Source organism: Mastomys coucha, unplaced genomic scaffold (genome assembly GCF_008632895.1).
Source record: "Mastomys coucha isolate ucsf_1 unplaced genomic scaffold, UCSF_Mcou_1 pScaffold7, whole genome shotgun sequence".
In the NCBI taxonomy this organism is placed as follows: domain Eukaryota; kingdom Metazoa; phylum Chordata; class Mammalia; order Rodentia; family Muridae; genus Mastomys; species Mastomys coucha.
Window position 1 is genome coordinate 47,607,136 of NW_022196913.1, and position 20,288 is coordinate 47,627,423.

A 20,288-nucleotide genomic window follows, 5' to 3' on the forward strand; every position below is an offset into this window, starting at 1 on the left:
CATGAAAAAATTAAACCCATCACAATTGTTTGGTTGAGGGCAGTGGTGGCCCACACCTTTAATCCCAGCACTTGGTAGGCAGAGGCAGGTGGATCACTGAGTTTGAGGCCAGCCTGGTGTACAAGAGAGAGTGAGTTCCAGGACAGCCAAGGCTACACAGAAAAACTCTGTCTCAAAACAAAACAAATGACTGATGAATTATTTTCAGTTCTGGAATCCAAGGCATGGTGTATGCTAGCCAAGTGCTCTACCACAGAGCTCACCTGCAGCCCAGCACAGTCTCACAAACATGGAAAAGCTTCCTAGTTGAGTCTCAAGATGATCAAAATTAAAATGCAATCAGAGGAGATCAGCACTCAGGATGGGAGCAACAGAGTCGTCACAGGCTAAGGGCTGCCTGCTCCATGTAGGGAGTTCAGGCAAGACTTTATTTTTAGCAGACATTGTTATTTAGGGATATGGAATGGAGATTTAGAAATATTGCATTTATAAAGAGGACATGCGCTGAAGTTTTACAAGGGAGAAACAGAACAGGGGGGAAAGGATACAGAGCTCTTGATCTTCTTGGAGGGAAATCAGCTGGAAAGTGAACAGCTGTTGTGATTTTCAAGCAGGCTTAAGTATCCAGCCACATAATACCCTTCGCCCGGAGACGTTCCTCAGGTCCAACTCTCCCCCTCTCTGCTCCTCATCTGTATGCAACGCCATTTCCTTAACACAGGACTCTATAATGAAAAGCAAGGGGTCATGGAAAGATCAGTGCGTTCAGCCATTTTGATCATCTATAGAGGTTTATCAGATTTCCCCCTCAGATAACATGGCCAGATGGGAAGATAGGTTTGGCTGGAGGGGGCTGCAATATCCATTCCCTCTTCAACAAATGTTTGAGTCCTTGTTATGTCCGGGATATGCACCCTTACCCTTGGGAGCTTATAGCATGCTGGCGGAAACCCCAGTTGCTACGGTTTGAATGTCCTCGGAAAATTCACTTTCAAGTTTCATCACTTCTCTGAGGCTGGAGATTTATCCTCTGAGGGAGGAAATTAGGGTTAAATGAGACTGGAGAGGCGCAGGGAGACACCAATCTAATGGGACCATGGCTTTATAAAGGGGAAGATCTAAGCAAAGACACTCAGTCTTTTTCACCACGTGAAGCCCCAAAGCACCTCAGAGCCCTGTGGCAAGGAGCCCCCCAGCAACAAGGAACTACCTTCCCCAAGCCACTTTCCAAGTTTGAACTTCCAAGGCTTCAGAACCATGAGCCTGTCAGCCTTTACTTATGGATTTCTCCCTCGGTGGTAGTCAGCTATCCCCACAGGAATGGACTAAGATCAAATGTAACAGGTGGTTCTGTCAGGACAGAGGAGACTTCCTGGTGGGGTCCCAGAAAATGAAGTAGTTAATTTACTTCTGTGTATATGAGGAGTCTGTTTTAAGGGCACTGGGAAGGCACTTATGGAAAATGTCATGAGGTGACTGTCTGGTGTAGACATACAAGAGCTACACATGGGTCTTGGGGTGGTGAACATGTATCCCAGGATGATGATGTGTCTTTCTTTCCAATTTGGTTCCCCTGTGAGTCTATTAAGTCCAATTAAGGATGATTTGCTTTAGAAAGATTGCATTTTGACTTCTACCTCTCTGTGATTTAGCTCAAACTCAATTTTAAATTTAAGTTCAGGTCAGGTTTAGCTGTCTCCAAATCACTGGCTGTCATTTTCACCAAGTAAAACTGTCTCTGACAACAGGGCACAGACAGTAAGGCTTCTTAAACTGCTAGTTAGGCAAAGAACTTCTCATTTGACTTCTCTGTAAAATGGGATTGGGGGAAATGTATGCCACATTGGTTTTTCATGGGGATTGAAGAGAATAAACCCATGAAGCTCTTATGGTTACTTTCATAGCTGAAGCATGATAGCTACACTAGTAGTTTGATGAACTAGGCTACATGGGGAGGGCCCTCTTTGTCGTCTATGCATAGGAGTTTGAGGCTTTAGCAGGGGGTGGTTAGGAGTCAGCATCTGTGCACCTGCGTAGTACACAGAAAGAAATGGCAGCCACGTCACAGGATTGCTCCTCATATAAGAGAGAAATAAAGATAGTTACTGTTCCATTGCTGTGAAGAGACACCAAGACCAAAGCAACTCTTATAAAAGAAAGCATTTAACTTTAGGTTGCTTACAGTTTGATAGGATCAGTCCATTGTCATCATGGCAAGGGGCAGATAAGGCTTGGTGCTGGAGAAGTAGCTGAGAGCTTTGCATCCTGATCTGGAGGCAACAGGCAGAAAGAGCAGAGACTGGGCCTGGCATGGGCTTTGAAACCTCAAATACCATGTCCCATGACACTCTTCCTCCAGCAAGGCCACACCTCCTAGTCCTTCCTAAACAATTCACCAACTGGGATGAATGTGGGAACTGGGAAGTATCTAAGCCAATGGAGGACCATACTCATTTTAAACCACCAGAAATGGAGAGAGTATGTGTGAGTGGTATGTGTGGTGTGCTGAGGATTTGACCCTAGGGCCTCTCACATGGCAAACCTTGTGTAGTAGTGTTCTCCAACTACTAACGGAGCTTTTTGACAAAATGAAAAGGTTTCTTTTTGATATTGGTGTGGGGAACTGGCAGGAAATAGGCACAAGGCAGAACCTTCTATTGATTGAGGGCACACAATTCACCAAAGAACATTTCTTTAGCTCCCATTCTCTTCTAGGGACTTTCCCTCCTTGCTAAGACTAGGTACCTGACACAAACAGCCTAAGGGAGGAAGTGGCATCTGGCTTACAGTGACGTTATAGCAGTGGGAGGCAGCCAGTCACATTGCTTCTGCACCAGGAAGTGCACTTGATGAATACGGGCATTCAGCTGCCTTCTTCCTTCCTCCCTTTACATTTTATTCCTTCTGGGCTTCCATGGAGTGGTGCCATCCGTATTCAGGGTAGATCTTCAGTCAAGCTGGCAGCACATTGTAGCAAGCAGACAATAAATGAGACACATGACAAATGAGTACATTTATTTTTTCAGAAAGAAAAGGTAGGGAAGGAGAATGTTGATTGAGCATTGCATATCTATTAAAGAAGGACAACGGAGCTGGAGACATGGCTCAGCAGTCAGAGCACTTTTTCTTGTACAAGACCCTGATTTGATTCCCATCACCCACATAGTAGTTTAAAAACACCCATAAGTCTAGTTCTATAGAATCAAACTCCCTTTTCTGATCTTTGTGGGCACCAGATATATATGAGGTGAACATACATACAAACAGGCAAAACACTCATATACATAGAATAAATCATTTAAAAAAAAAAAAAAGACAAGAAGGCTAGTGTGCTTGGGCTGGAGAGAGAAACACCAGAGCTGTCAGAGTCATTAGAAAAGTTCATAGAGGCCGGGCAGTGGTGGCACACGCCCTTAATCCCAGCACTTGGGAGGCAGAGGCAGGTAGATTTCTGAGTTTGAAGCCAACCTGGTCTACAGAGTGAGTTCCAGGACAGCCAGGAGTACACAGAGAAACCCTGTCTCAAAAATCAAAAAAAAAAAAAAAAGAAAGAAAGAAAGAAAGAAAAGTTCATGGAAAGGCCAGGCCAGTTTAGTCCCTGTGAGAACGTGGCCATTCCTTGAGTGAAATGGGAACTCTTTCCAACTGACTTTCATGTACAAGAGACTGCATTGGTTGCTATCCTGAGAATAAACTCAAGGGGACTCGGATACAAGCACATGGGGCTGACTAGACAGTTGGGCAAAGGATGATAATGGCAATGACTTGGACCAAGGGAATCGCAAGGGAAAGAGGGACAGGAGGTAAAGTCATAGATATACTTCTCTCTCTGTGTATACATACGTGTGTATGTATACATGTCTGCACATATTCATGTGCTTGTATGTGCATATAGAGGCCAGAGGTTGGTGTCCGGCATCTCCCTCAATCACTCTCCATTGGAGTTTCTGAGACGGTACCACTCAGTGATCCTGAAGCTCACTGACTAGCTAAACTAAGTTGCCAGCAAGTGCCACAGATTTCCTGTCTCCGTCTCCCCCACACTGGGAGAACAAGCCTGTGCCTCTCTGCCTTGCTTTTGCATGAATGCTGGGCATGAAACTCAGGCCCTCGTGTTTCTGGCCCCTAGATATACTTTTAGGTCAAGTCAACTGGATTTCCATGTTGATGTGAAATGTGAAAGAAATATTTGAACCAACAAGCACTCACTGTCTAGAGTTGGGCCAGAACAACTGGGGGGGAAATGGGAAATGCTGCAGAAGAAGAGTGTTTTGCAATATTGGTTCAAAATGGATGTCTGTGGATTTGGCTTGTCATGAGTCTGGTGAGTACAACTTATTAGCCACTTCCAGTTGTGAGCTCACCTTCATTGTCTGCCTACAGTAACAGAACTGGCTCCTGTAAAGGTTTTCATTTGCTGTCTAGCCTGCTCTCCTAGTTTATTAGCAAAATGCACTGGAGGGGCAGACACAACAAAAGGGATACGTTCCCATCAATGTTTCATGGTAGACTCCTGCAGTATAGTGTCTGCAGTGCTCAGTGCCTCCAGACGATACAGCCTACAGCACAAGGCACTCTCTTGGGGCTAGCTTTCTCAAATCCTCTTGTGTAGTTTTATACAAGTTCTTAAGTGAAGCATCAACCAACAGATAGTTTTTGCCATTGTTCAAAGGGACCATTCTTCTTGAGTCCAATCAAAGCAATGGCCCAGCATCCTATGGATTACAGCTGTGCCCTCAACTGAGCCTGGAGCTCACCCCTGGGGTGTGAGGAGAAGAAGCTACTTCCTAATATGTATCTTCCATGATTGCTCCATCTCAGCTCTAGGGTGATGGCTCCTCCTTCAATCTGCTGTTCCTGTATTCATCAGTCTTTATCCACCACTAGCCAACTCTCTACCATTCCAGTCCCCCATAATAATTATAAGAAAGTGTCCCTGTCCAAATTACTGTGAGGTGTCTGTCTCCTGGCTAGATCCTGATTAATATGAGAGATTCAGGAAGCATATAGTCAGTTGAGAGCTGTCAGCAGATACAACCTGCTTAGGAGCACATGGTTACCATGGGAGTGGGCCCAGAGACCCCAGTGTTAAAAGATCAAGGAGAAATGGGCAAGTTGGCACAATAGTCAAGAAAGGAGTCACAGCAAGGTAGCACAGAAAGATGCTCCTGGAGGCCATGAATAATAAGCTTATAGAGTGGGAATGACCATTGGTGTCAAATACAGTTTGATGGCATCAGGGCTTGTTAGACGCTGTGACGAGCTCATTCTGGGTGGTCCTCAAGCTCCTGTCTGGGCTTTAGAGCCATCTGAATGTGGCTGGAGCCTCCTGAGTGAGATCCTCTGCAGGTGATTCTAAGTTGCAGCCTCTCTCTAGGAAGGGGATTCTTAATCAGGATCAGGTAGAAGGCAGACAGTCTTCATGAGGGACCGATGGGCTAAAGATTCACTTGGAGCTGAGCAGGCAGCAAGCGTACCCTGGACACACCTGGAGGCCTCTTGCGGCCCCACCCAATATCTCAGCCACTCTTTGTTGAAGTGGGGAGGGATTGGTGGCTTGTACATGGATCAAAAACTCTGTGCTGTTTGCCTCTGCGGCCCCTGGAGCCACAGGGACAACTGTCAGCCTAAAGGTAAACTCAAATTATGCTTGACTGGTCCCTAGAGACTTTTGGTGCCACAAGGCATACTTGGGTGTGGAGGCAGAAGAGAGGGTATTTTTGGTTAAGCATCTGAGCAGAATGTTTGGTAGAGAGTGCTGCATCCTAATTGCGGGTAGCAGGACCATGTGGCTGACCTGTTACCTAGTACATAAAAGCCAGAGCTGAGCATGGATTGTTTTGTTGTGTTTGGTCTGGTTTCAAGATAAAGTTTTTCTGTGTAAGGACTAGGTGTCCTGGAACTCACTCCGTAGACCATGCTGGGGCCTCAAACTCAGAGATCCACTTGCCTCAGCCTCTGGAACGCTAGGATTAAAGACATACACCACCACTGCCCGGCTTCAGAACTTTGTTTTTTAATGAGGCAATTTTGTTGTGGTGGTGGTTGCTGTGCACCACCGCCATCCAGGTTCCTGAGGATGGATGTTATGTGTTTCTATCGCTGAAAGTAAAAGGTTATTTATGTACTTACACAGACCAGTCATTGAGTGTGGGTGTGTCTACAGCAGGGTGGTGCATTAGGGCAACATAAATTAGTAGGGCACAAATACTATCAGTGTATGTCAGCAAAATGAATGGGAGGGCATTTTATCCTTGTGTTCTATCAAACTTAGCTCTGAAAAAACACTGCCTGAGCCCCAGAGTCCCAGTAGTGCATAATAACCCTCTCATGATCTAAGGGTGGGGTGGGGGTGGGGTGGGGTAGGGTGAGGGTGGGCATATGAGAAGTACAACACAAAGCTAGAAGTCAGAGGACAATGCCCAGGAATCAGTTCTCTTCCACCATGTGGATCCTGGGGATCAAACTCAGATCCTCAAGCATGGTGGCATGCGCTTGTCCCCACTGACCCATGTTTTGGAAAACAGTTCTGAAACATCTGTAAATAAATGGTCTGTGATCAGCTGCTTTGCAAGCAGCAACTGGAACAAGATCTTTCTTTGCAAAACACAGCAGGAGGTTCAGAGCTGTTTCTACCTCTGCAGAGCTTGGCTCTGATGCTGTCTCTTACCTGGCAGGGCAGATGCTGGGATTGCAGATGCAGGATGGGGTCCTATAGCAATCTCATCTCAGAGCAAAGGGAACAGTGAAATGAAAGGGTGGGCCATATAGTGGCCCACAGTCTCTGAATATCACAACCAGGCCTCACCAAACTGCTTTCCATCTCTAAGATGGACTTTGCCTAGGCCAGGAACTGCCAAATGGCCCAGAGGAATGATAGATGGATAGGCAAATTAGAGAAGGGCTTGAGGTGTAGCTCAGTCCATAAAGTGCCTGGCTGGTATGCACAAAGATATAGGTTCAATTCCCAGCACCACATAAACTGAGTGTGCTGGCATGTGCCTATAATCCCAGCAGCTCAGGAGGTAGAAGCAGGAGAGTTGGAAGGTTAAGGTCATCTTTTGTTACATAGTGAATTTGAGGCTAGCTTGTGCTATATGAGACGTTTGGGAGGGAGTGTGAGAGGAAAGGAGGGAGGGGAAGGAAAAGAAATTCTAATGGGGGATGATGGAGTATATAGCTCATAAATATATGGACAGATAATGCTGGTATAAGCTGAGACTGTCCACAGAAGTGGCTGTTAGTGTAGATGCTAGAACTTAGGAAAGAAAACGTTAAGTCTAACTGACTCAGAGCCACTTGTCAACAAACCTCAAAATATTTCCCTGAAAAGCTGAGATTGTTGGTCATGTGGGGGCATAGCCAACACTCTGAGGAGCGGCAAAACAATGGGAGAGATTGCAGATTGCCAGTCATCTCACCAGCAGGATCCTACTGACCCTGTGGAGCTTCAGTGACTCCTTGACAGACAGGTATTGCCATGATTTGTCCACGTCACTAAAACCCTCTTGGCAAATGTGTGGCTCAGTGGCCTCTGTAACATGCAGCACATCTCTCTGGATCTGGGATGAGAAAACCTGCCTGGGAGTGGATTTCAGTGGTGTGTTGTGAGCCAGCTTACTCTTGCCTCCATTTGGACCTGCTCCTGAGTCTGTGGGTCAGTAGAGCGCCACTGAACTGAACAGAGTTGTGAGCAGTGCCTCACAGGGGATTTAACTTATCTGAACACATCACTTGTGAAAGGGCTTTTTGTAAGCCCTTTATCTGGGTCAAGGATGCTAAATCACTGTTAAAGAAAGCACAAGGAGGCTCTTCACAGATAGGGGAACAAGACTCGGCTGCTGCAGACTCCCGAGTCTATGGCCAGGCTTGAATAGCTCCACAAGCCCTGGCCTCATTTCTGCAGCTTTCAGTGTGGGGGATGAAAGGCAGTCCAGAGCTGGAAAGAGTCCTGTCCTGGAGTTGCTAGTTTTCAGTGCTAATGAGCAGTCTGCAGACCTCCGCCAGGCTTGGAGGGAGCCTTTCATGTACTCCACCTGTGTTAGCAGCCACCCGTATAAGGAGGATTTGTTGCCCTAAAGAATTACAAATAATGGCCTTTTTGCTTTGAGGCTCTCCAGGGTAAGAGGGGTTCATAATGGTGGCAGAAGAGACAAAATGAGAATATCCATTTCCAAGTGTTAGGCTGGCTTCCCTGGCCAAGGCCATAAGGTGGCGCTGTGGTTCAACTACCTGAGGTGCTTTCACCTTTGTGTTTCTTTTAGTGCAGTAAAATATGCATAACAAATGTTTTAATTTTTGTGTTTTTTGTTTCTTTGGTTTTTTTGTTTTGGTTTGGTTTTTGGTTTTTTTCAAGACAGGGTTTTTCTGCGTAGCCATGGCTGTTCTGGAACTCACTCTGTGGACCAGGCTGGCCTCGAACTCAGAAATCTGCCTGCCTCTGCCTCCCAACTGCTGGGATTAAAGACATGTGCTACCGTTGCTGGGCTTAATTATTTTTAAGTTTGTCGTTCAGCGTTATTTACTAATTCATGTAAGTGTGCAGCCATGGCTCACATATCTCCAGAATTTTATGAGGTGTGTGTGTGTGTGTGTGTGTGTGTGTGTGTGTGTGTGTGTGTGTGGTTGGTCGAGACAGGGTTTCTCTGTATAGCCCTGGCTGTCCTGGAATTCAACTCACAGAGATCCACCTGCCTCCAGAGTGCTGGGATTAAAGGCATGTGGTTACCACTGCCAGGTTCAGAACTTTATTTTTTAATGAGGCAATTTTATTTTTACTGTTATTGTTATTGCTAATTTTTTGCATTTGAAGTGCACCTTGATCTGAGATTCTTTGCCTTGGTCCTTAATTACCACACTGCTGCAGATCAATTTTGCAGAGGACAGGATCCTCCTAGTTTCTTGGTGTCAATACCTTAAGCAGGTTGATGTAGTACTCAGTCTCACAGATTAAACTGACATACACAGGCTCATCACACAGAGGTGGGCTTGGCAGCTGTGAGAACTCCACATTCGAGGAGCCATTGTGCCTAAGGTCAGTCTCCCACTCCTCTCATAAAACAGTGTGAGCAAATCTGTTGCACCTCCAGCAGCAGCCTTTCTTGGCTTTGGTGTTAGGTTATAGGTAAAGCTGAATTTTCAACATGCATCCAAGCCTGCAGGTCGTTCCACTTAGGATAGCCATGGGAAAGCAATATTTTATTGTTATTTTTTATTTTATGTGTATGGGTATGTCTAAGCACCACAAGAGAGCACTGTTCTCAGGGGCTAGAAGAGGGCAATGGATCCCATGGGACTGGAATTTCAGACAATTAGGAGCCTGTGGTGGTTTGAGCCCTTGTAGGCTCATCTATTTAAATGATTAGTCACCAGGAAATGGCATTATTTGGAAGGATTAGAAGGTGTGGCTTTGTTGGAGGAAGTGTATCACAGGGAGACGGCTTGGATGTTTCAGAACATACAATGTATCTCTCTTCCTGCTGCCTGCAGATCTTGATGCAGAACTCTCAGCTGTCATGTTTGCCTGCGTGCCACCATGCTCCCCTCATGAAGATAATGGACTAAACCTCTGAAACTGTAAGCAAGCCCCAACTAAATGCTTTCTTTTCATAAGAGCTATGGGGTCATGTGGTCTCTTCACAACAATAGAACACTAAGACAGAGCCATAATGTGGGTACTGGGAATTGAACTCCAAGTCCTCTGGAAGAGCAGTCAGTGCTCTTAACTGCTGAGCCATCTCTCTAGCACCAGCATTTTTATTTTTAATGAACACATATTTGCACAAGTGTATAAAGATAAGGCCACTATCTCAGATATTTAATATTTTGTTGTATTTGGAACTTTAAAAATACTGTTTTGAAGTACTCAGTTATACGCACACACACATGCATTAGCACCCCTCTTATCCATCCACTCTACCCATGAACCATCTCTGTCTCTGCCCCACTCCCCCTTCGGGGCCCAGCTTCTTTCAGGTAATGGCTTCCAGTTCTACCCTCATTGCCTTAAATGATAGAATCTCATTCTTTTTATGGCTGAATAATGCTGTTATGTATGAACACTACACAGTATCTTTATCTGTAGAACACAACCATGATGCATTTCTAGGTTCATCCCTTCTCATTTATTGCAAAATGCTGCTGCCATGGGTGTACATGGAGCTGCTTCTTCAACATCGTCATTGAAAGAGTCTGGATCTGCGACATCTCTCCAGGGTCTGCTCACCTCTATAAACTTGCCACCTCAGGCATTTGTCACAAGTGTAGAAAGCCAGAGCACTGATTTCACCTCCTTAGATAGCTACACAGATATGGACCGGCAGTTCTGCTCTGCTTTCCTGCAGAGCCCACAGTGTTCTTTCTCTGTGGTCTCTGTATTAGCTTACATCCTCATGCTGTGTAAGCCTTCACCTCGCCTTCTTCTTCACCTCATCTGTGGCCATCCTAAGTGGAGAGAGATAACTTAGGGTGGATTCTGCATTGTCCTGGATATGAACAGTACGTAGCATCTTGTCAGGTAACCTACCTGTTGGCCTTTTAAAATATCTTCTGTTGACAAATGTCTATTCAGGTCATTGGTCCATTTTTAAAGTCAGATTGCTTGGCTCTTTTGTTTCTGCTGTTTTTCTGGTACTAAAGGTGTGTCCCACTACTACCCAGCTTGAGTCAATTTTGTAATGAGAGGTACACATCTGTTTTCTCCTATGTGTGGGTATCTCGTTTTCCCAGTACAAGTAATTGAAAAGATTTCCCATCCGCTAATGTACGTTCCTTCAGACTTGCTCAAAACTTGGCTGAAAATGTGTGGAGCTGTTTCTGTGTTCTCTGTTCCCTTTGTCAGTCTCTGGTGTCTTTGTATGTGGGTACCCTGAGCCTTTGGTTGAAGTGACTTGTAGTTTGTTTTGAAGATGGACATTGTAGTTCCTCCAGGTTTCTTCCCTTTGCTGAGAATTGCTTTGGTTGGTCTGAATCTTTTGTCATTCTACACAAATTCTAAGAATATTTTTTTCTGTTTCTGTGGTATTTTGGTAGCAGTTGCCTAGAGTCCATCAATGCAAGGACATCTTGGTTTTTTTACTGATTTTTTAGGTTAGCATATGGTATCGTGGGTTTCATCAAAATATCTTCATATGTCTGTGTCCTTATATTTAGTTCTCACTTGTTCCCTTCTCCCGTGTCCCTTTCCACACTACAGCTGAGCTCCTTTCTTCTCCCAAGTAGTTTCTCCTTCTGCTTGCTTGCTTTCTTTCTTCCTTCCTTTCTTTCTTCTTTTAGGTTTATTTATTAATTTTATGTATGTGAGTACACAATAGCTGTCTTCAGACACACCAGAAGAGGGCATCAGATCCCATTACAGATGGTCCTGAGCCACTATGTGGTTCCTGGGAATTGAACTTGGGACTTCTGGAAGAGCAGTCAATGGTTTTAACCACTGAGCCATCTTTCCAGCCCTCCTTCTGTTTTCTTTTCTTTCCTTTTTTTTTTTTTAAAGATTTTATTTATTTTACGTATGTGAGTACACTGCAGCTTTCTTCAGACACACCAGAAGAGGAGATCGGATCCCATTACAGGTGGTTGTGAGCCACCATGTGGTTGCTGGGATTTGAACTCAGGACCTCTGGAAGAACAATTGGTGCTCTTAATCGCTGAGCCATCTCTCCAGCTCTCCTCCTGCTTTCTTATTACAGGTATTCCATTTATCCTCTCTATTCCTATTCCCCACCTCCCTTAAGTTCTCTTCCTGGAAAGATGGCTTAAGCAGTTAAGAACACTGACTGCTCTTTGAGAGGACCCCAGGTTGGATCTCCAGCACACACATGGTAACTCACAACCTTCTAGAACTCCTGTCTCAAGGAGGCCCAACACTTCATCTGGCCTCCATGGGCACCATGTGCTTGTGGTGCACAGACATACACACAGGCAAAACACTCAAGCATATAAAAATATAACATATCTCAAATCACCCCCCAATTTTTAAAAAGGTATCTTCCTCTCATTTTGTGATCCTCTTTCTAGTTTTGTGACCAATACACACACATGCACACATATGCATGCTCACATGCACATACAAAATGCACATGTACACACATACACACACACTCACACACCAGCACTAAAACATATAATTGTAAGTTTAGAGTCTATGCAGAAAAGAAAACATGGTATCATCCTTCTGAGTCTGGCTTGTTTCTCTTAAAATACTGATGCCCATTTCCATCCATTTTACAGCAGATGCTATGATTAGAACTGTGATCTTTATCCAATCATCTATTTACTGGCACCTAGTTGGTTCCATGTCCTTACTGTTGTGAGCAGTGCAGCGGGTAACATAGATGTTCAAGTATCTCTGAGCTGAACTGACTTAGAGTCCTCTGGGTACAGAGTATCCTATGGTCCTTCTGTTTTCAGCTTTTTGAGGAATCTTATCTATCTCCACAATGGCTGCACAAGCTTACGTTCCCCCAGCAGGCAGTCAGGGCTCCTCTTCCCTGTGTCCTCCTCAGTATGTGTTGCCAATTGATATTTCGGTCATTCTGACTGGGATGGGATGGACTCTCAGAGCAGGCTCAGTTTTCATTTCCCTGATGGCTGAGGGCACTGGACACTTTAAAAAGCATCTATTGACCATTGCTCATTCTTCTCTTGAGAGCTGTCTTCTTAGCTCACTGGTCCATTTATTGACCAGATGGTTCTGCTTCACTTTTACAGCTTTTTACGTATCCCAGATATTAATTCCTTGTCTGATGTATAGTTGGAAAAGATTTTCTCCCATTCTGTAGGCTCTCTCTTTTGGAAGTTTCCTTTACTATGTAAAATCCTTTTAGTTTCATAAATACCATCTGTTAACTGTTGGCACTGCTTCCTTTCCTATAGAGTCCCTTTCAGGCAATTCCAGCCATTGCCTATGTCTTTAAGTACTTCCCAATCCTATTCCTCTAGCTATTTTCAACATCCTGGGTCTTACATTAAGGCCTTTGATCAATTGTGAATAGACTTGTGTGCAAGATGAGAGATCCATGTGTTTTAGGGTTTCATTGTTGTGAACAGACACCATGACCAAAGCAACTCTTATAAAGGAGAACATTTAATTGGGGCTGGCTTACAGGTTCAGAGATTCAGTCCATCATCATCATGATGAAAAGCGTAACAGCATGTAGGCAGACATGGTGCTGGAGAAGCTGAGAGTTCCACATCTGCAGCTAGCTGGCGACTACATCACTGGATGGAGATTGAGCATATATGACCTCAAAGCCTGCCACCCAGTAATACACTCTAACAAGGCTATACCTCCTCCAATAAGGTCACACCTCCTAATAGTCCCACTCCCTATAAGGCCAAGCATACAAACACAGGAATCTATGGGGGCCGTTCCTATTCCAACCCACCACACATGTCTGGTTTCATTCTTTGACCTTAGACTATCCATTTTCCTAGCACTATTTGTTACAAAGGCTCCTTTTGTTTTGTAAGAATGTTTACATTTACTAAGTTATATTATGAGTATATGTGTGGGGGTACAACAGCGTGCATGCAGAGATCAGAGGACAACATAGGAGGGAGCTCGCTGGTCCTCTCCTTGAATAGTGTGGGTTGCAGGGATCAAATTCAGGTTGTCAGGCTTGGTGGTCCTCCAGTGTATGTTTTTGACAGCTTTGGTAAGAATGTGATGACTGCCATGGTGTGACCTTATTTCTGGGCATTCTATTCTGTTCCACTGATCTGTATGTCTGTGTTTACACCAGTGCTGTGTTTTATTACTATGGCTCTATAGCGTATTTTGAGATCAGGCATTGCAATGCTGTACAGTGTTCTTTCTACTTAGGATTTCTTTGGCTAGCCAGGATTGCTTGTGCTTCTCTATGAACTTTAGGATTATTTTTCCTACTGTGAAAAATGTCATTAAGATTTTCGGAGATTACTTTTGGACATACAATAATTTTCATAATACTATTTCTGCCAAATCCATAGGCATTTGAGGTTTTCCCAAATTTTTTAGACTCTTCTTCAATATTTTTTTTCAGCATCTTTAAGTTCTTAATATAAAAATCTTTCTCATCCAGGGCTTGGAGGGGGCTCAGCAGTTTAGAGTACTTCCAGAGGACTGATGTTCAATTCCCAGCCCCTACATGGTGGCTAACAGCCATCTGTAATTCCAGTTCTAAGGGATCTACCACCCTCTTTTGGTCTCTGCAGGCATCAAGCACAGGGTGTACAGTCACACATGCAGAGAAAATACTCATACATATACATTTTAAAAAACATTATTTTTTTAAGTCTCTGGTTAGATTTATTCCTAGAGGTTTGGATGGTTTTGGATGGTTTGTGTTTTTCTTTGTTTTGTTTGTTTGTTTAGCTATTGTGAGTGGATTTTTTTTTCCTGACTCCTTTCTCAGCAAGTTTGTTTTGTGAAAAACTACTTTCCTTGCATGTCATTTTGTATCTTACCACCTGGCTGAAAGCATTTATCATATTCATGAATTGGATTTTAGAATCTGTACAGTGTTTGAAATATAAAAATCATGTGATCTGCAAATAGGGATAATTTGCGTTGTCTTCCCATTTGTATCCCTTTTGTTTCTTGTAACATCACTCCAAGGCTTTAAAGAGTGGCAAGACTGACCCCCTTGTTTTCTCCCAGTGTTTAGAGGACCTTTTCTGTGTTTACCATTAGTGTTGGCTACTGCTTTATCATATATGACCTTTATTATGTTGAGATATGTTCTTTTATTCCTAGTTTTTTGAAGCCATTTTAGATCTTTTAGATCCCTGGGACCGGAACAATTATGAGCCATCAAGTCAGTGCTGGGAATCGAACCCAAGTCCCTAGAAGAACAGCCAGTGCTCCTAACTACCAAGCCATCTCTCTGGCCCTTTGGAGGCCTTTTATTATGAAGGGATGTTGAACTTTGTCAAAAAGCCTTTTCTGCTGTGAGATGATCAGGTAATTCCTAACCTTAAGCCTATTTACAGCTGCGTTTTGTTTACTGATTTCGTTATGTCAATCAGTCTTGCAAAGCCAGCTACCTGCTCATAGTGCATGATCTTAATGTATTACTGCATTTGACTCACAGGGTTTATTGAGAATTTCTGCATCTTCATTCATTAGAGAAACTGACATATAGTTTTCTTTCTTTCTGTGTCCTCATCCAGTTTTGCTATCAGGGTAATTGTGGTTCCATAGAATGGGTTTGATGGCATCCCTTCTCCTTACGGTTTAAGGAACAGTTAGATGAGCACTGGAATACCTTTTCTTGAAAGGTTTGAGGAGATTTATTACTGCCTCAATTGGTTGCTATGGACCTGCTTGTTTATTTATAATTGGCTTAATTAAAACTTGTTTCCTTTTGATTGCTTTGTTGCTCTATTAATCACTCAAGAGAACATACCTCATTCCCTTGTGCAATTTCTAAAGTTCCCCTTGTTACCAGTTTCTAGTATTATTCTACTATCACTAACAGAGGAGGTATATAAAATTACAAATTCATACATTGAATAGCTCAAAGACCTGCGAGGGGCACCATTCTTAAACATTCTGTGATACAACAGGGCTTACAGTAGGAAACTGTAGTCATTAAACTTCCTCTTATTCCCAGTTTCTAGTATTACTTTATTATTCCTAACAGAGGAGATATATACTGTTCCTCACTATCCTCTTCTTCCTCATTTTAAATATTTCCATGTATACATTGTTATTTGTATATCCTTATATAAATTGTACATTATAAACTTATATATTTAATTGTTCATATATTTCATATATTAACATACTTTAGTTATAAGATTTTACTTGACATGGGGCTAAAGAGATGGGTCAGCAGTTAAGAGCACTGACTGATTTTCCAGAGGTCCTGATTTCAAACCCCAGCAACCACATGGTAGCTCACAACCATCTGTAATGAGGTCTGTTACCCCCTTCTGGTGTGTCTGAAGGCAGCTGCAGTGTACTTATATGTAATAGATAAATAAATTTTTTATTATTTTTTATTTTTAAAATGTATATATTTTAATCTTTTTTTATTAGATATTTTCTTTATTTACATGTCATATGATTTTTCTTTTCCCAGTTTCCCCTCCCAGGAACAAACAAATAAACAAACAAACAAAAACAACAAGAACAAACCCCTGTTGGCTCCCCCCTCCCCATGCTTGCCACCCCACTCTCTCCCACTTATTGGCCCTGGCATTCCCCTACACTGGGGCACAGAACCTTTACAGGACCAAGGACCTTTACTCCCATTGGTGATTGATTTTGCAATCCTCTACTATACACATGCTGCCAGAATAATCAGTCCTACCATGTATACTCCTTGGTTGGTGGTTTAGTCCCTGGGAGCTCTGAGGGTACTAGTTAGTTCATATTGTTGTTCGTCCTAGGGGGCTGCAAACCCCTCAGCTCCATTGGTTCTTTCTCTACCTCTTTCATTGGGGACCCTGTGCTCAGTTCAATGGATGGCTGTGAGCCTCTACATCTGTGTTAGTCAGGTACTGTCAGAGGCTCTCAGGAGATAGCTATATCAGGCTGGGTTGTCCTTCCTTCAATCTCTACTCCATAGTTAGTCTTTGCAACTCCTTCCGTGGGTATTTTGTTCCTCCTTTTAAGAAGGACTCTTCTGGTGTGTCTGAAGACAGCTGCAGTATACTTCTATATAATAAATAAATAAATCTTAAAAAAAGATTTTACTTGTTTAATTATTGAGACTTATTTTGTGGCCTAAAATAGTCTGTGCTGGACAATGTTCCCTGTATGATGAGAAGAATATATATTCTACAGCTCATAGATGTTAGTATTCTGTAAATGGCTGCCTGGTTTGTTTAGTATATAGTATAATTTAACCCTAGAGTTCTTTATTAGTTTATGTAACAATAGTTTTGGCTTTTTTCTTCTGTCTGTTGATAAAAGTGAGTACATATGTCTCCAAGAGTTGGAGTACTAGCGTTCATCTCTTCTTATAGATCTAATCATGTCTTCAAGAGGACAGGGAATATGGAAAGAGGCAAAGGAGGTTGGGAAGGAGACCCATCATCTATAGGAGATGAAGTGAAGGGGAGACAGCATGTGTTAGGTGACCAGGAAAGAAAAGTGACTAAGAAGCACTCAGTCTGCATGGATGGTTTGGATTCATGGTGGGGTCCATGGCAGGGTGGATGGATGGATGGATGTACAGATGGTCGGGTAGATGGACAGACAGATGGATATGAGCAAGTAAGAGAGGCTGCTTGAATAAAGGAGAACCTGGATGTCACAGGAATCCCAGGAAGGCAAGAGATCCATTTCTGACCCACAGACCGGGTTAGGGAGTCCCAGGGATAAGAAACTAGAGACTTGCCTGTTGAGCTTCCAGCTCTGCAGGTCAGGCTGGCTCTGCTAGGAACTTCCACAGAGACATTCTGGTGTAGGAAGAGAAGGGAGACTGGAATGACAGGCTTGTGGGCAGGTACTATGAGAGAGGCCAAAAGATAAATGGCAGACACTGAGTGGTAAGGGGACAAAAGCCAACAGCTTGCTACCTTTGAACAGCCAGATTTCATAAACTTCCTGCAGAAACTCCTCCGTCATTCCTTCTCATTGCTGTCCTCCTCATACAGTCTGTTCTCGAATCATAGATTAAAGGCTGTTGTCTGTAAAGAGTTCCTCTCTCACGCAGCTCCCACTTAGCTCATGTGAATTTGCTTATCTTCATAGCCTTTTGTATTTTGAATGTCCAGCTCTCGGCCTTTTCATCCATTTTCTCCCTTTCATCTATTCTTACCCTTGACATTGCTCTGATCACTTTGCTGCTGCCCCCTCTTCCCCTTGCTGTCCCTTATGGCCAGCCCCGCCCTCTTTTCCCTCCTGCCTCTTCCATGACCTTGATCTGCTCTGTGTTGTCCCTTCACAGCTGGATTTCCACACAGCTGCTATTCCGGGGCCAGTTCTCCTGCTTTGTGCCAGGAACCTGAGTATCAAGTTCAGCTTCCTCATCTTAGCACATTGAAAAGCCACCTAATCTGTTGGTGACCTTGTCCTAGATGAAACCCAAGAACATAGTGGGTCTCTAGGTTGTCAGCATGACACTGGGTAATAGATCTGCTTGGTCCTTGCTGGTGGGGTATCTGAAATGATTAACCCTTCCCAAGAGGGTCTCTAGCCTTACCCTAACCTAGCCTTGATCAAGACTCTTTTGTTCTAAGAATTAGTGACTTGGGGTGTTTTTTACTGAGCCTTAACTTTGTATACAAGCACCCCACCCTCATCACCTGATCCACATAGGGTCCCTCTTGGGGCATTGATGACCAATAAAGAAGGAATCTAGAGAATGACATAGACAGATTGTGGGTTTTATGACAGAGTCCCATTGACGGCCAAGAAATGAATTAATCTATATCAGCTTGTGAAGCTGTGAATCAACAGCTAATGGGTGTCACATAACTGAATGTGTCTGTTACCAAAGCATTAGCAACAGTAAAGGTTTTTGAATGTGCCACCACCAAAACTCAATTCAAAACCAACTCCAAGGTGGTTTTGGCAGTGCTTGCCCATGTGTAACTTATAGCTTTACTGCCTTGGTTCTGAGCATACAACACATGTACTATACACAGTATATGTTGTATGCTACACCCTACCAAACAATGCTGCCCATCTGCTTGGAGTCAAGGCTGCCCGGTGTTGGGAACTGCATTCTTTTTATTGGGAAAACATTTCTGCTCATATAGAGAGGCTTTAATGTCTCCTGCCATCACTCTTCAGTGTGTAAATATCAAATTCGTGTATCTTTGGGTTGTATTGTAATACAATTCTCCATTGTAAAAACTGCTGTTTAGAGTTGCTCACTGGAGTTTTGTAAAAACATCATGAAATTCGGACTGGACATTACAGACTGCAAGAAGTCTAGCTGCATTTACATTGCATTGACATTGGATTTGGTATTTTAAAACATTTGTTGTGTGTGTGTGTGTGTGTGTGTGTGTGTGCGCGCGCGCGCACTCATGCCATGTGTGCGTATGGAGGTCAGAGGACAATCTTTGAAAGCTGTTTTTTTTCCTCCTTCCATCCATGATCCGTCAGGGATCAAACTCAGGTTGTCAGGCTTAGCAGTTAAGCATCTTTACTCACCAAGCTGTCTCACCCACCCAAGGTTGGTATAAATAACCCAGAGATGGTTTAACATTTATGGGAGGAGACTGTAGGTTCTGTGGTACACTGAGCCATTTTACAGAGATGACCTGAGCACCCATGGGGTTGGGCATATGTATGGACGCTGGACCAAATCCCCCTTGGATACTAAGGGACAACTGTAATTGCCTGAGAAAGCCTCCCTTGAGTTCCTTAACCTCCTATTTTCACAGATGGCTGAAGGGAAAGAGTGTGGTTTGATCTGTATGTAATTAGGAGATAAAGGTATTTCTGTAATTAGTACAACATTTGAGAGGAAGCCCAAGCGACCAGGTCAGATTCTGCGGCGTTATCTTGCAGACCCATGATTGAGCCTTAGTCATCGCTGAAATCACCCCTCAGGAATTTACCCAGCAGATGTAGACTGAGAGATAAGAGTCAAAGGAAGCCTGGACTTGAACAAGCAGGCAAAGGCATTTGAAGGGCTTTAACTGGCACCAAGTTCTTAAAGCAGTTTTTGGTTCTAGCGAGCTGCAAAGCTGTGTGTGTTTGTGACATGGCGTCAACCTTGTGGAAGGGTGTGTCCTTTTCATTTTATCTAGATCTCTTGAACTGTCTTCCAACGGGAGACAAAGTCTGGGGAGCCCCAGGCAAAGGGACTTTTCCTACTCAGGGAAAGAACAAGGCAGATGTGGCTCAGTTAGTGGGACCTTATTGCTTATATTAAGGCAATGGTATTTCTTCCACCTTAATAAGATTTCTACATACTTTGTATGCATGTAATTCACCATAAAATATGTCAGTCATTTCACTTTTCAAATGGAGCCAACTAGACTTGTCATGATAGGTACTAAAATACATAAGAATTAAAACAAAACAAAACAAAACAAACAAAACAAAAGGTTAATCCCAGCACTTGAGAGACAGAGGCAAGTAAATTTACTTGGTTGCATAGTGAGTATCAGGACAGGTAGGGCTATGTAGAGACCCTGCCTTTAAAAAAAAAAGGAAACTAGAAGGAGGGTCTGTTTATAGGGTTGGCATGGGTTGACAGACAGACATGAGAGGATATATGGAATACCCATGGTGTGTGAGGAGCCCGGATGGCATGCTAGAAAACTGGCCATTGTATTGAGCAGGAGCCTGGAAGCCATCCCAATCTATGATTCCACAAGACACAGAATAGGTTGGGCAT